The 14,416-nt window shown below is 44.7% G+C and overlaps 1 pseudogene; it reads left to right on the top strand.

The window, feature by feature from the left end:
• Positions 1–14,193, top strand: part of LOC119280047 — a 19,557-nt pseudogene extending 5,364 nt beyond the window's left edge.
• The last annotated feature ends 223 nt before the right edge of the window (positions 14,194–14,416 follow it).

A 14,416-nucleotide genomic window follows, 5' to 3' on the forward strand; every position in this document is an offset into this window, starting at 1 on the left:
CTAGTTTTGGGTGCCACGAGATTGATGAGAGTTATGACAACTAGAATGTTTTGTCACAAAAACTACGCACGAATAGGGAAAATATATTGATCTAGGGAAGGAGGCAGTGTGTCCTTCGTGTGGGCAGGGTCATGCTTAAACAAGGGAATACTTGTCGGTCTTCCATTGAACCTATAATAAGATAATATATGCATGTTCAAACAAGAAAAAAAAGAATGATCTTTGTGTTATGTAGAAACCGATATGGGTGAGCTAACACAAATAGTGAATGCACCACTTAGTGCTTGAATTTCAAATAATGTACATGAGACAGTGGAGGATTTGCCAAGCGATGGAGCAAGAGGGGCCCAAGGTCTCGTCGGGAGTAGGGTAGGCCAGTGCTTGTTGCTAGTAGTATGAGTCGGACACCATTGAAAAATTTGAGGCCACCTAAGGACATGGGCTCTAGTGTACTTCAGACAGAAGGTCTTCCCATTCACAAGGACAACTAGTCGGCCTGAATGGCTGAATTCATACCAATACATTGAATAACCCTAGCGACTCGATTTGGATTATTTTTGCAGCAGTTCGAGTTGTGCCGGGAGTTGATGCTTGACGATGAGGACAACACGGGTTTCACTTGTGAGACAACAAGGTCGCCACACTGAGGCGGGTGAGTCCACTCAACCGTTCAGAAAGTTGCTAAGTTTGATTAAAAAAAACAGTCTTGCACATACAATTTTAGTTGCAGGATGTGCTTGCAGCCTATGTATAATGGTTGGTTGTTTGAAGCAATGATTTTGCGTTTACAACATTGACAAGCATGCTTCAGAATTATACACAAGAGAGGTATTTGACAAGTTCCAAAAGCTCATTGTTGAATCCACTGGAATTGATCTATATTAGGTGCAAGTGGATGGTCTCTTGCTTTTGAGCATCCTGACCGTGTTGTTGGCCTACACTACATTGGCTTGTTTGCAATATTGTCCAAGACAACTTGGAACTGATCCACAAATTAACTATGGATGTCAACGGGAAGCCAAGGTAGGCGCATGTAAAAGCCCCAATGTGGCGGTAGATGATATTGTATACCAACCGGGTGTGCTCTGGTGTACATATGACAAAAAAATTGTTGTCTTGTTGAGATTGAAGGGAAGGCCATAAGCCATAAAAAGTCCTCCAAGATGGCAACACAAGATTTGAAAATGAGTTCAAATGGCTTCAAGAAGATTATAGTGTTATCTAAAAAAGCAAAGACGATGAGGCAGCCCAACGGGTGCTAGTGGCTGTTAAGAGGACCACCTCGTCTACAAGGAGGAACCACCCAAACAATGGTTGAGTCCGATATTGTAATTTTGTTCTTAGAATCACAGGAGGGGCCGGTTACGTGTATCTTTTAAACGTTGTTGGATTAGATGCTTGAAAATTGTATGTTAATGTTGGTTCGTCTAAAAAGATATATTATCTCGGAATTAACACACCTTGTGTGATCTTACTTCTCGCATTTTGAAGACCACATGGTTGTATGAAATATTAGCTTTTCAAGAATCAGAGCTAATTAAAACACACACCAACCTTTCGCCAGCACCACCCTTATAAAGCCTACTGCATACGTGGTTGCCTCATATATATATATATATCCTTTCTAGTAGTCTTCTTACTTACCATAGCTTTTTTATTTTTGCATCGACACCATGGCTGTCTTTACCAAGCCTACCGAAGGTGGTCAATATCATATATACCCAAAAGTAGTAGAACTGTAGAACTAATTTGGTTTACGATAAATGTGTGTTGGGAATGAGAGGTGTTCAGAATAATTGGAAAGATACCCTTCGCTAAGGCTTTCTTCCTGGTTGCCTCACTTGCTACAATATTAGTGAGCGGGGAAGTAGAAGTGTACAAGAAGAATACTCCGTGGAGGCTTGCCTTCCGAGAGAGTCACCACCTGTACAGCTACAGTTTGCATGGGGAGGAGACGAAAAGCGTGTTGCCAAAGGATAGCCCTCCTTTAGACTAGGTGTGCGAGTGGACCATTATCCAGAAACTTGTCAATTAAGCACTTGCACTAAAGCATGCTCGTGTTATATCTATCACTGCATTAGACGCCCACATCTCTTTCCATCTCTGCATTTTCTCTTTATTACACCGGCTAATACATGGTTGGACGACGATTTACTAGTACGCAGGAACCATCGTGATGATTATGATATTTGGCAATTTGCCGCCGAGCCACCATCAAGTACGCATATTCATATATCCAAGGTTTGGATGGCGGTCATGTAATAGGATAGACATGTATTGATCCTATTGTTTTGCCAGCCGGTTGTGGCTTTGGGCTTTTCTTTTTTACAGATTTTGTTTTAGTACCGACTATGACCTTTCGGTACTATGCTACTGGTTTATCCTTTTAATAATATGAGCCGTATGCATCTTTCTGATGCAGAGGCTGGGGCACGTCCCCTTTTCCAAAAAAAAAAAATATATCCAATGCTAAGTACTCCCTTCGTTCTTTATGTAAGGTGTATTATTTTTGGCACGGTAATCAAGGCACATGATTATAGACAAGCTACGGCAAAATTACCCTTGTCGAATTTGTTTGTTAGTGGCAAGTAAATCAGTTAGTTCAGGAAAGTTACAGATACATGCAATCGATAGAGAGATACTTTCCTTCTTTTACTACACGGAGAGACACAAACAATCGAAAGAGGGATACTTTCCTTTCTTCTAGAGAGCTAACAATGTAATTATGAGTTATTAGAAGAAATGCACCTTACATTCTAGAATTTTATCGGAAAACAAATGCACCTTATATAAAGGAACGGAGGGAGTATATCCTAAAACACAAAACAATAATTAGGGATATTTAGAAAACTAGGACACATGATTCCACTTATATGTAGCTGATAGATTGCACCTCAAGAGCGTACTTGATGGTGGCATGCAGGGGCTAGCAGCTATCTTGTGAATATGAGTTGCTCATGGGCCTGGCTTGGTGTTTGGACTGAGATAAACATTATCCTTTCAATAAACAAAGAAGGTACACTAAAAAGGTTGACAAAGCAGGTGGATTAGTGAGAACTAACTAGTGGTTGATTGGTCAGTAGGGTGGTGGTACCCCGAGCCCACCAGGGATCAAAGCTCAGGTTTGAAACCTTCATGTATCATTAATGCAGATTATTCTTTGAATGGGAGGTGATGTTTCCCGTCGATAAGAAGACGCTTGTGATTACTTTGTCAATCTTAAACTAGAAAGAAATGTTTTGTCCCTCGCGTCGACCACACGGGTGATACGAAGGTGATTAGGAAATACTCCCTCCGTCCCGTAATAAGTGTTTCAACTTTAGTACAAAGTTGAGATTTGGATTTTGGACGGAATTTATGAAATTCCAACGAAATTCGTCCATTTCGTTTGGGCACGATATAAGTATTATACGTCCCAATAATCTCGGACATCTCTGAACTTCGGGCGAAGCCCATGGTCCCAAGTAGCTCACGAATAGCGTTCAGCATTGTAAAAGTACCTACCAAAGCTTCCCAACCCTAATTGTTATTTGCGGATGCTCACTCCTCTCTACGGCGCAACGGCGGCTGCCGGCAACACAAGCGGGGGGAGGGTGGGCAGCAGTGCCTCCTTGCATCCTCGTCCTCGCACAACCCATATCCGCATCCTCGTTCTCCTACTTCAAGCACCACTTTCATCGGGCCTTACTCCGATCCATTGTATCGTGTTCTTGTGCTTGATGGCAATTAAAGATCCATTTTATCGTGTTCTTGCCTGTACAGCTCTCAAAACAATAGCGAGCACACTTGCGAGGCGGTTTGGAGCTAGGCAGAGAATTATCTTCATGATTTTGGTATGAGGCACGACTGTGCAAGATCTTGTAGACAATCGTGCCATGTCTGGCCGGGGAAGCGCCAGATCAGGCGGAGCTAGACGTGGTCGTGAGGAGAGGCAGCAAATGTGATGGTCTGCACACTGACATCAACGTGCCGACTTCTTCGACGACATACATGGCGGTGCATATGTATTAGACCTAGAGATTCTAAAAGCACTTGTAGAATTACTACCACAATAATAATTAACCCGAAGTATACCCCAGAACACAAAACACTCATGAAAATCGTGTACTCTGAATGGGTCATGTCGGCTGCTGGCTCGCCCGCGCGCCTATATCTGTGTTGACTGCTCGGACACCACCGATCGCGCGAATGCGTGCAACAGCCTCCACTCCGGCACCCCGTGACACACACTAGTCTTGTTTTAGAAAGAACAGCGCACTTCATTCAAAGTTCAAGGTTCAAATGAACACACACACTAGCTAGTTGGTGAAACACACCATTTTTTTAGGGGTACACACCAGCTCGGAGCGGTGCTACTCAGGCAGGCCCGTGATGGGCTGCAGGTGCATCACCACCCCGCAGATGCCTAATGGACTTGCAGCGGTGCTGGCATCGCCTGGGCAATCTTGACACCGGAAAACCCTATACGACGCTTATTGCCTCATCGTGCAAACGCACAGAAAGAGCGACACGACTGATGAAATGGGCCGGCCCATTGTGTGTTTCACTAATCCCGGTTTTGGGAACCATCTAGAAGGTTCCCAACCAGTCCAGGTCTGGTTTTTTCATTTTTCATTTTTCTTGCTGTTACTTTTATGGTTTTCTTCAGTTTTTCATTACTTTTTATATTTTATTTTTCATTTTTCTTTTTCTTTTATGAATAAAAACTGATTCCAAATGTTTACGATAAAGGTACAACGTGTGTACAAAGCAGACGCTACAACAAGTATTATAAGAAATTGTTAATTCTGCATAGAAAAATGTAAACGTGTATATAAAAAAGTTCCTCATGCATACGAATAATTTACATTGTGTGAAAAGTAGACATGAAAAACATATCATGAAAACAAATGTTAATGAATTATTTAAAATGTGTTCACTATATACAAAAAAAGTTTGAGATGTATACTGAAAATGTTTCCTGTGTTTTATAAATATTAACATTTATAACAATATTCCTGATGTATACAAAAAATTTACGTTGCATGCAAAAAAATGTTTATTACCATTAAAAAGCATTCACCATGTATTCTCAAAAAATGTTGACCACGTATTCAATAAAGTGTCCGAACAATTTATTTAAGAAAAAAATTACATCAGGTATCTAAAAAATGTTCAATGTGTATCAACAAAATGCTTCACATAAATAGTAAAAATGTACATTCTGTACTAAAAAAAGTAGACATGCGTTAAACAAAGAAGTAACTGATGAACAACTGACAAAGAAACAAGAGAACAAAGAAAACCAAAAAACAAAGAAAAACAATTAAAAGGAATGAAACTGAGAATAAACGAACAAAACTGAAAAATAAATAAAAAGAAGTAGAAACAGTGAAGACCGAGAAGGAAAAAGAAGAAGGAAAAAGAAAGAAGAAGAAATAGTAACAGAAGTGAAAGAAACAAAGTAAACCGGTGAAAAACAAAGAAAAACAAAAAAAAAACAAAGAAAACTGTGAAGAAAACAAAGAAAACCAAATGAAGAAATATAAGAAAATAAAAAAGAAATATAGGGACCAAATCAGTACATCGACCGTGCGAAGACTACAACCAGCGATAAAAAAGCAATGAAACCGGCTGAACCAGTTATGACGGGGAACAAAAAACTTTCACGCAAGGCAAGATGAAAGCCACACTTGCTATATGCGATGTATAGTCTTCAAGCAGAAGTGCCACCATCAAAGCAAGTCTAATAATGCCTAATCTGCTGGCTATAAGACTTCTCATGTCATAAAAATCCTACTCAAAGAGTGCGAAGAGAAGAGAGAGAGTGCAATAGGCTCTTATTCTACAGCCTGACTATAGGACATGGATTGAAAAAAGGTAGTATGCCTGCAATTGTCTTTCAATCATATGCATTGCTCGTGCAAATATTAAATGTTTAGAGCCAACCAATTGGCCAATCTAAAAACCAACCTATTATATGAGTACTTTTCATGAAGACTTTAGATAACATGGTATCTCTCTATCGCTAGAAGCCCGCTACATATTACTAACCGTGCTCTCATTGATCTCAGTGTGAAGGATAGGACTAGAAGTATATCATGTCTTAATTGCATTGTGAATGTACTCCTCGGGAATGGCTCAGTGTTGTGCATGTGTTTAAGGCAATAACTAGGAAAACACTATGGCGGTGGGAATTTTTAGATTTTGTGGTTGCTTTGTATAACAGAGCTGGAGGGTTTATATATTTGAGATTTGTAACATTTATTGCATGATCACACATATTGAATTTTGAAGACCAGGTATTTGTCTAAAATATCACCTTTTCGCGTATCAAAGCTAATTAACATGCCCTCCAACCTTTCTGCACCTCAACACTTATAAAGCCCACTAGTTGACTGATCTCCTTTGCATGTATTGTCTTGTATACCCCCCTTATATACCTTAGCATCTTTTACCCAGCTAGTTAAATTGGCGACCTATATTCCCATGCCCTACTTACATTCCCATCCGAAGGGAGTACCAAAGGAAATGAATTTCAAATATCCAACTAGTAGTACTAATTCGGTACTATATTGGATAAGTGTATGTTGGGAATGAGAGGTGTGCGGAAGCCGAGGTCTTTCTTCCAGTTGCTTCACGCACTGCAGTATTGCTGGGTTGAAATGAGACGCTGCTCGAGATGACACCCTTCACGGAGGCTTTCCTTCTGGTTGATCTTCGTATTCTAGACCCACAACATGCACCGGAAGTAGAGGGACAATCCTAGCTAGTTGCGAAAGGAGAGAGGTAGTTTACAGTGCGGGATGGAATGTCCTTTTCATCTGCGAAGTACTAGTCGTGCACTGAGACATGAGGACCATGTCTGTTACTTGCACTAAAGTTTGCACTTGCATTTCTCTCAACTGGCATTAAGCAAACCTCTTTCCATCTCTGCAAGTCAAGTTTTGCATTGTGTATAGTGTCCAGCTGTTACAAACAACAAACCGTTCGATCACTCGTACTGACAGTCATAAATAATATTCTCTGTAGGTTTTGAAATCAGTTGTTTACAGATAGAAGGTGCATACAATTGGCGCCCAACTTTTACTTTTCCTCAATATTTCAGATAGTTTATTTATATGTTTTCATATCTAATTATAATGCAGAACGTGACTTGAACGATCACTTGATGGTTGTCATTGCTAGTATATTCCACATATGGCACTGACTTATTGCCCTTTTAGCCTACACTTATCTTGGAGTTTCATTATATTTATCATCTGGATATCTTCTCAAATCTGATCGTTAGTGCTTTGTATATGATATCTTATGTTCTGATCTATTTCTTAGGGTTCTAGTGTGCCATTGGTTGTCAAATGGGCTGATACAGAAAAGGAAAGGCAGGCCCAAAAAGCACATGAAGCTCAATTGCAATCACCTAATATGCCTAATGGACATCCAATGCCACAATTTTCTGTATTTGGAGCTTTATAGATGGGATATATGCCTCAGTACAATGGATTTAGTTATGAGGTGACTTGTGTTCTCTACACCTAGTTTGCACTACACACTATCATATCACAGGAAACTTCATATAATACCTTAAGTGTTCTGGTCCTATTTTGTTTTCAGTATATTGTTCTTTGTAAATTTATTGTCTAGAATATGCCATTTTCTGAATTGTATTATTTGCACCCCAAAAATAATTTGCTCAAAACTTATGTATCTGTTGTGGCCCTGATAATTTCGTAGCTGCAAACATGAAGGTGGTGTTTTCTTATGCATTGGAAAAAGAATATTCATTTGAACTGTCAGCATTTGTCAGATTTACTCCTGAAAAGCTACTGGTACTTTAAATACCCAAGTATTATATGTGGAGCTTTTCAAGAGATATTGAAATAGGTGTCTTGAGTAATCAACATTTTTAACATGCATTGATCTGATATGCAATAAAACTGTGATTTATTTGTGCGCAGCCTCCAGGGCTATATGGACTTATGCAGTACCCTTTATAACCTTTGCAAAATCAAGGCCCATTTCAGAATATGGGTCAGCTTGTTAATCATGGGAACTCGATATGAGTAGTCAACCTTAACTGTCCCCCAACTCAGGTCCTAGATAATTTCACCCAATGCACTCAGGCATCTCGAATCCAGCAGTACCTGGTATGTAGTGTTAGATGTTTATAGTCCCTTTTCGTTATATCCCCATTATATAAGGGGTTTTCTGCACTTTGACACACATGTATATGTAATGGCCTTTGGCCCTCAGAAAATACTAGTTGCTCATTATCCAACATGGTATCAGATGCTAGGTTCCCCTCGCTCTCCTGCACGCTGCAACTCTGTGCTCCCCCCTCATAGCCTACCTCGATTCCGGCCACTTCCGGCTCGATTCCGGCCGCCCCGGCTAATTCCGGCCACTTCCGGCTCAATTCTGGCCGCCCCGGATCGATTCTGGCCGCATCGGATTGCTTCCGGCAGCCGCCTGCTGCTGTTTGGGCCGCTGCCGCTGCATCCGTCCTGTCCGGATCCTTGCGCTTTGCTCCTCCTCTCCTACTCGGGCTGCTGCGCCACTCCTTCCCCTGCTTGCGCGAGCAGTGGCCGGCCTCGGGCGCCTCCTCTGCCCGATCCCGTTCGGGCGCTGGGCGCTCCTCCCTTCTCTCGCGCTGGGCCGTGCTCTACTTCTCCTCTTGAGTCTAGTCTGGCTGGCTGTTGACTCTCAGCCCGCTCCTTCCTCCTCCCCGAGCGATTCCTGCTCGCCCCCGAGCGTGTGTTTCTGCTCGATCCCGATCCAGTTCGGGTCTCTGCATTGACCAAAAAAAAGAGAGGAGGTGAGATAAAAAGGGGGATATCTCAGTATGTCATCTTCAGGCTATGTGCCTGTTCCTCGATGCTCGGTGATCTTTGATGGCACCAACTATGCCGAGTTTGTAGGCTTCATGCGCATCCATATGCGTGGTCTTCTTCTCTGGGGTGTTCTTTCTGGCGAGGTCCCCTGTCCGCCATGCCCCGTTGCACCCGTGGCCCCAATCCCACCTGTGCCGCCGGTCCTTGCTGCTGATGCTTCTCAGGCTGACCGGGATGCTGCCAAGGCTCTGGATGATGCTGCGGTTGATGCTTATGATCAGCAGGTATCCACTTATTCCGATGCTCTCTGTGTGTACCGGGATGATCTGTCTGCTTACACTCAGTGGTGCAATGATGATGCTCGAGCTGCTGCTGTTCTCACTGCGAGTGTCCTCCCTCAGTTTGCTTCCGAGTTCATGGAACTTGGCACAATTTCCGCGATGTGGTCTTATCTCTGTCAGCGCTATCAGCCCTCCGGTGATGCTCTCTACCTATCTGTGGTGCGTCAGGAGCACGCACTCCAGCAAGGTGATTCTTCTGTTGATGAGTTCTATTCACAGTCCTCTGCCATCTGGCGCCAGCTTGACTCTCTTCGGACCATTGTTTGTGGAACCTGTCGTTATTGTCAGACTACTCAGTCTGATCTAGAGTTCCAGCGGGTCCATGAGTTCTTATCTCACCTCCGGTGTGAGTTTGAGCCTCGCCGTGCTCACTTTCTTGCTCGTGGTCGTCTTCCTATCTCAGATATACTTGCTGAGCTTCGTGCTGAGGAGACCCGCCTTCACTCTGCTGGGTTGCTTCTGGTTTCGTCAGTACTGGCTGCTCGGGCGCCTGCCTCGTCTGCTCGCCCCACTGCTCCGCCGCTCCTGCCCACTCCTCCAACGGGGGTGAGCCATCCTTCTTATGCTGAGAAGGGCACGTCGCGCCGTGACACCGTCTGTGGTTACTGCTCCCGGCCAGGTCACCCAGAGCCTGATTGTCGCCAGAAGAAGCAAGACCAGAGGCGCTCCTCCTCCAGCGGGCCTCCTGTGTCTTCCTCGACTCCGTCACTCACTGACCAGGACATTGTTCGCCTCAAGCGTCTTCTTGCTTCCTCAGGCTCCTCGTCGACTGGCTCTGCTGCTGCTGTGACTGCATCCTCCTCTTCACCATCACAGGCATCTACACAGTCAAGTACATCTTCATGGGTCCTGGATTCTGGAGCTTCCTTTCATATGTCTTCTGATTCTTCCGCGTTGTCTTCTCTCCGACCTCTTGATTCGCCTGTTAATGTTCTTACTGCCGATGGCACATCTCTTCCTGTTGCTAGTCGTGGTATTCTTTCCACTCCATCTTTTTCTGTTTCGAGTGTTTCACATGTTCCTCGCCTTACCATGAATCTCTTTTTTGCTGCCCAACTTATTGATTCTGGTTGTCGTGTCATTCTTGATACCGACTCTTGCTCCATCCAGGATCGTCGCACCAAGGCTTTGGTTGGTGTTGGCCCCCAGCGCCATGAGTCAGAGGGCCTTTGGGAGGTTGACTGGCTTTGTGTTCCTTTCGCTGCCACCACTTCTGCCAGCTCTCATGCTCTTGCTGCCTCTTCATCTGCGTCCTTCCAGCAGTGGCATCATCGACCTGGTCACATCTGTGGCTCTCGCTTGTCTTCCTTAGTTCGTCAGGGTCTCTTAGGGTCTGTATCTGGAGATGTCTCCTTACATTGTAATGGTTGCAGACTTGGCAAACAGACTCAGTTACCTTATCCTACTAGTGAGTCTGTATCTCAGCGTCCTTTTGACTTAGTTCATTCTGATGTCTGGGGTCCTGCTCTCTTTGATTCGAAAGGTGGTCATCGCTACTATGTTCTGTTTATTGATGATTTCTCTCGCTACACTTGGCTCTACTTCATGAAATCTCGTAGCGAGGTTCTCCCTATATACAAACGTTTTGCTGCCATGGTTCACACCCAGTTTGCCACGCCCATTCGTACTTTTCGTGCTGACTCCGCTGGAGAGTATATCTCTTAGCTGTTGCGTGGTTTTCTCGCGGAACAGGGTACTCTTGCCCAGTTCTCCTGTCCTGGTGCTCATGCTCAGAATGGCGTTGCCGAGCGAAAGCATCGTCATTTGCTTGAGACGGCTCGTGCGCTGATGATTGCTGCTTCCCTTCCACCCCATTTTTGGGCTGAGGTTGTTTCCGCATCCACCTATCTCATCAACATTCAGCCATCGTCTCCTCTGCAGGGGGGCATTCCTATGGAGTGTCTCACTGGTCGCTCTCCTGACTACTCAGCTCTTCGTATGTTTGGATGCGTCTGCTATGTTCTTCTTGCCCCCCCCCCCAAGAACGCACCAAACTGACTGCTCAGTCAGTTGAGTGTGTTTTCCTTGGCTACAGTGATGAGCACAAGGGCTATCGATGTTGGGATCCAGTGGGTCGTCGCTTGCGCATCTCGCGTAATGTGACTTTTGACGAGTTTCGCTCTTACTACCCACGTACTTCTTCCTCGAGTTTCTCTGTGGACGACCTTTCTTTCCTTCTCCTTACAGATACACCCTGCTATGTGCCTCATGTGTCACCTCTTCCTCCGGCACCTCTCATTCCTTCTCATTCACCATCGACCTCGTCTTCCCCATCCTCCTTCTCCACCTCTCCCCCATCCTCTCCAGTCCGTCGCCCTCTCTCACCATTTCCTTTCCACTATACTTGTCGATCTTGTACTGAGGATGTCTTCTCTGACGCGCCTTCCTCCTCTGGTGCACCTCCTCTCACGCCTCCCCCGGTTCACAACCTCCGTGCTAGGCCTCGCCCCCCACCTGATTGCTACTCCCCTGATCGGTACGGTCTCTTTGTTTCGACTGAGCCCACTTCCTATTGCACTGCCATGACTCAGCCTGAATGGCAGCTTGCGATGGCCGAGGAGCTTGCTGCCCTTGAGCGCTCTGGCACATGGGATCTGGTTCCCCTCCCTTCCGGTGTCCGTCCCATCACCTGCAAGTGGGTATACAAGTTTAAGACTCGCTCCGATGGTTCTCTTGAGCGCTACAAAGCTCGTCTTGTGGCCCATGGCTTTCAGCAGGAGCAGGGGCGCGATTATGATGAGACATTCGCTCCTGTGGCCCACATGACCACTGTCCGCACTCTTCTTGCTGTGGCTTCTGATCGTCAGTGGTCTATCTCTCAACTTGATGTTCAGAACGCTTTTCTCAATGGCGAGTTGCGTGAGGAGGTATATATGCAGCCACCACAGGGGTACTATGCTCCTGATGGTATGGTCTGTAGACTTCGCCGCTCTCTATATGGTCTCAAACAGGCCCCTCGCGCCTGGTTTGAGCGCTTCACATCTGTGGTGACCGCTGCTTGTTTCTTGCCCAGTGACCATGATCCCACGCTGTTTGTTCACACGTCTTCTCGTGGTCGGACTCTTCTCCTTCTCTATGTTGATGACATGATCATCACTGGTGACAACACTGATTACATTGCCTTTGTTAAGGCTCGCCTTCGCGACCAGTTTCTTATGACTGATCTTGGTCCACTTTGCTACTTTCTTGGGATTGAGATCTCCTCGACCTCTGATGGCTTCTACATCTCCCAAGAAAAATATATTCAGGATCTTCTTGCTCGCGCTGCTCTCGGTGATGAGCGCATGGTTGTGACTCCTATGGAGCTCAACGTTCAGCTTCGTGCCACCGATGGTGACCCTCTTCCTAATCCCACTCGCTATCGTCATCTTGTTGGCAGTCTTGTCTATCTTGCTGTTACGCGTCCTGACATCTCCTATCCTGTCCACATCCTGAGTCAGTTTGTTTCAGCCCCCACCTCTGTCCACTATGGTCATCTCCTTCGTGTTCTACGATATCTTCGTGGCACAATCTCTCAGCGCCTTTTCTTTCCCCGCTCCAGCTCTCTTGAGCTCCAGGCCTATTCTGATGCTACCTGGGCTAGTGATCCCTCTGATCGACGCTCGCTGTCTGCTTATTGCGTCTTTCTTGGTGGCTCTCTTATTGCCTGGAAGACAAAGAAACAGACTGGAGTTTCTCGCTCGAGTACAGAGGCTGAGTTGCGAGCCATGGCGATGTTGACGGCTGAGGTGATCTGGTTACGGTGGTTACTTGAGGATTTTGGTGTGTCTGCTACTACCTCGACTCCCTTACTGTCAGACAGTACTGGCGCTATCAGTATTGCGCGTGATCCGGTGAAGCATGAGCTCACCAAGCACATCGGTGTGGATGCCCACTTTGTGTGTGCTGTTGTGCATGATCAGACTCTCGCTCTTCACTATGTGCCCTCTGAGTTACAGTTGGCGGACTTCTTCACCAAGGCACAGACTCGAGCGGAGCACGTCTTTTTCCTCTCCAAACTCAGTGTTGTTGATCCACCATGAGTTTGAGGGGGAGGGGGTGTTAGATGTGTATAGTCCCTTTTCGGTATATCCCCATTGTATAAGGGGTTTTCTGCACTTTGACACACATGTATATGTAATGGCCTTTGGCCCTCAGGAAATACTAGTTGCTCATTATCCAGCATGTAGTACCCTCGATCCTACCCTGGTGGTCCGATGAACAACCGTCCTTTTGGGAATCCTCACAACCTCGTTAAAGTTCCAAGTGCAAATGTCAATTCTATCGCATATAGTCCCCGTAGCAATGGCGGTGGCCAAACACAAACAGAAGGTTAGCCACATTCTAGTCTTTTCTTTACTTATTGTGCAAGGGGAAATACCATACTCTTCTGATAGTAGTTGCCCATTAGTTAGCATGAATTTCCTGCAAATGCCTTGTGCATTGGTGATGAACACTATCATGTAATATTTTACAAAAATGAAAAACTTTACATTTGGTAGCAACATGCATACAAGGCTATCCAAAGTTGTACACTAGAATCCAGCGCCAATATTTAACACTGATTGGCAACTCTGATAGTCGGTGTACTGATTAATTCTATGAATTGCAGTAATCAATATGGTATTATGCAAAACCCTTTTGATGTGTTTTTTAATTATCAAGCCTGTTGTATTGTAGTAAAACCTATGTACATGTTTCAGGACCTCCTGGAGCCAATCTATTTATCTACCATATCCCACAAGAATTTGGGAAACAAGAACTCTCCGAAGCCTTCCAGAGGTTCGATAGAGTAATAAGTGCCAAGGTGTTTGTTGACAAGGCAACGGGTTCCAGCAAATGGTTCGGTAATAAAATCTTCCACTCGCATACACTCGTCATGCATCGTTGACATGATCTCTCTTAATCTGTTTATTATAACCTTTGGTGCACATTTTGTAAGCTGTGACAACCCTTTCTCTGCGCAGTCAACCATCGCCATGATGAATGGTTTCCAGCTAGGTGGCAAGAAACTCAAAGTACAATTCAAGAGAGACAACAACAAGAACAATAAACCTTTTTGAAAAAAATCATCTGTGATGATCATGCGGTCTTGTTCCCGGTACATATTTGTCAGATAGTTGACTGTGACGCTGATTGTTTCCCCTCTTTGCCCTGTATGCCATGTCGCCCAGGGAATCTTCACGGGAGCGCCATGTATCTTTTAAGTTCAGTTGACATTCTTAAGAAAATTTGTTCCTTTCTATAATTTTATTATCTCAGCTTAGCGTTAGCGTCAGACCCCCT

The sequence above is a fragment of the Triticum dicoccoides genome, chromosome 3B, assembly GCF_002162155.2.
Source record: "Triticum dicoccoides isolate Atlit2015 ecotype Zavitan chromosome 3B, WEW_v2.0, whole genome shotgun sequence".
Classification (NCBI taxonomy): Eukaryota; Viridiplantae; Streptophyta; class Magnoliopsida; order Poales; family Poaceae; genus Triticum; species Triticum dicoccoides.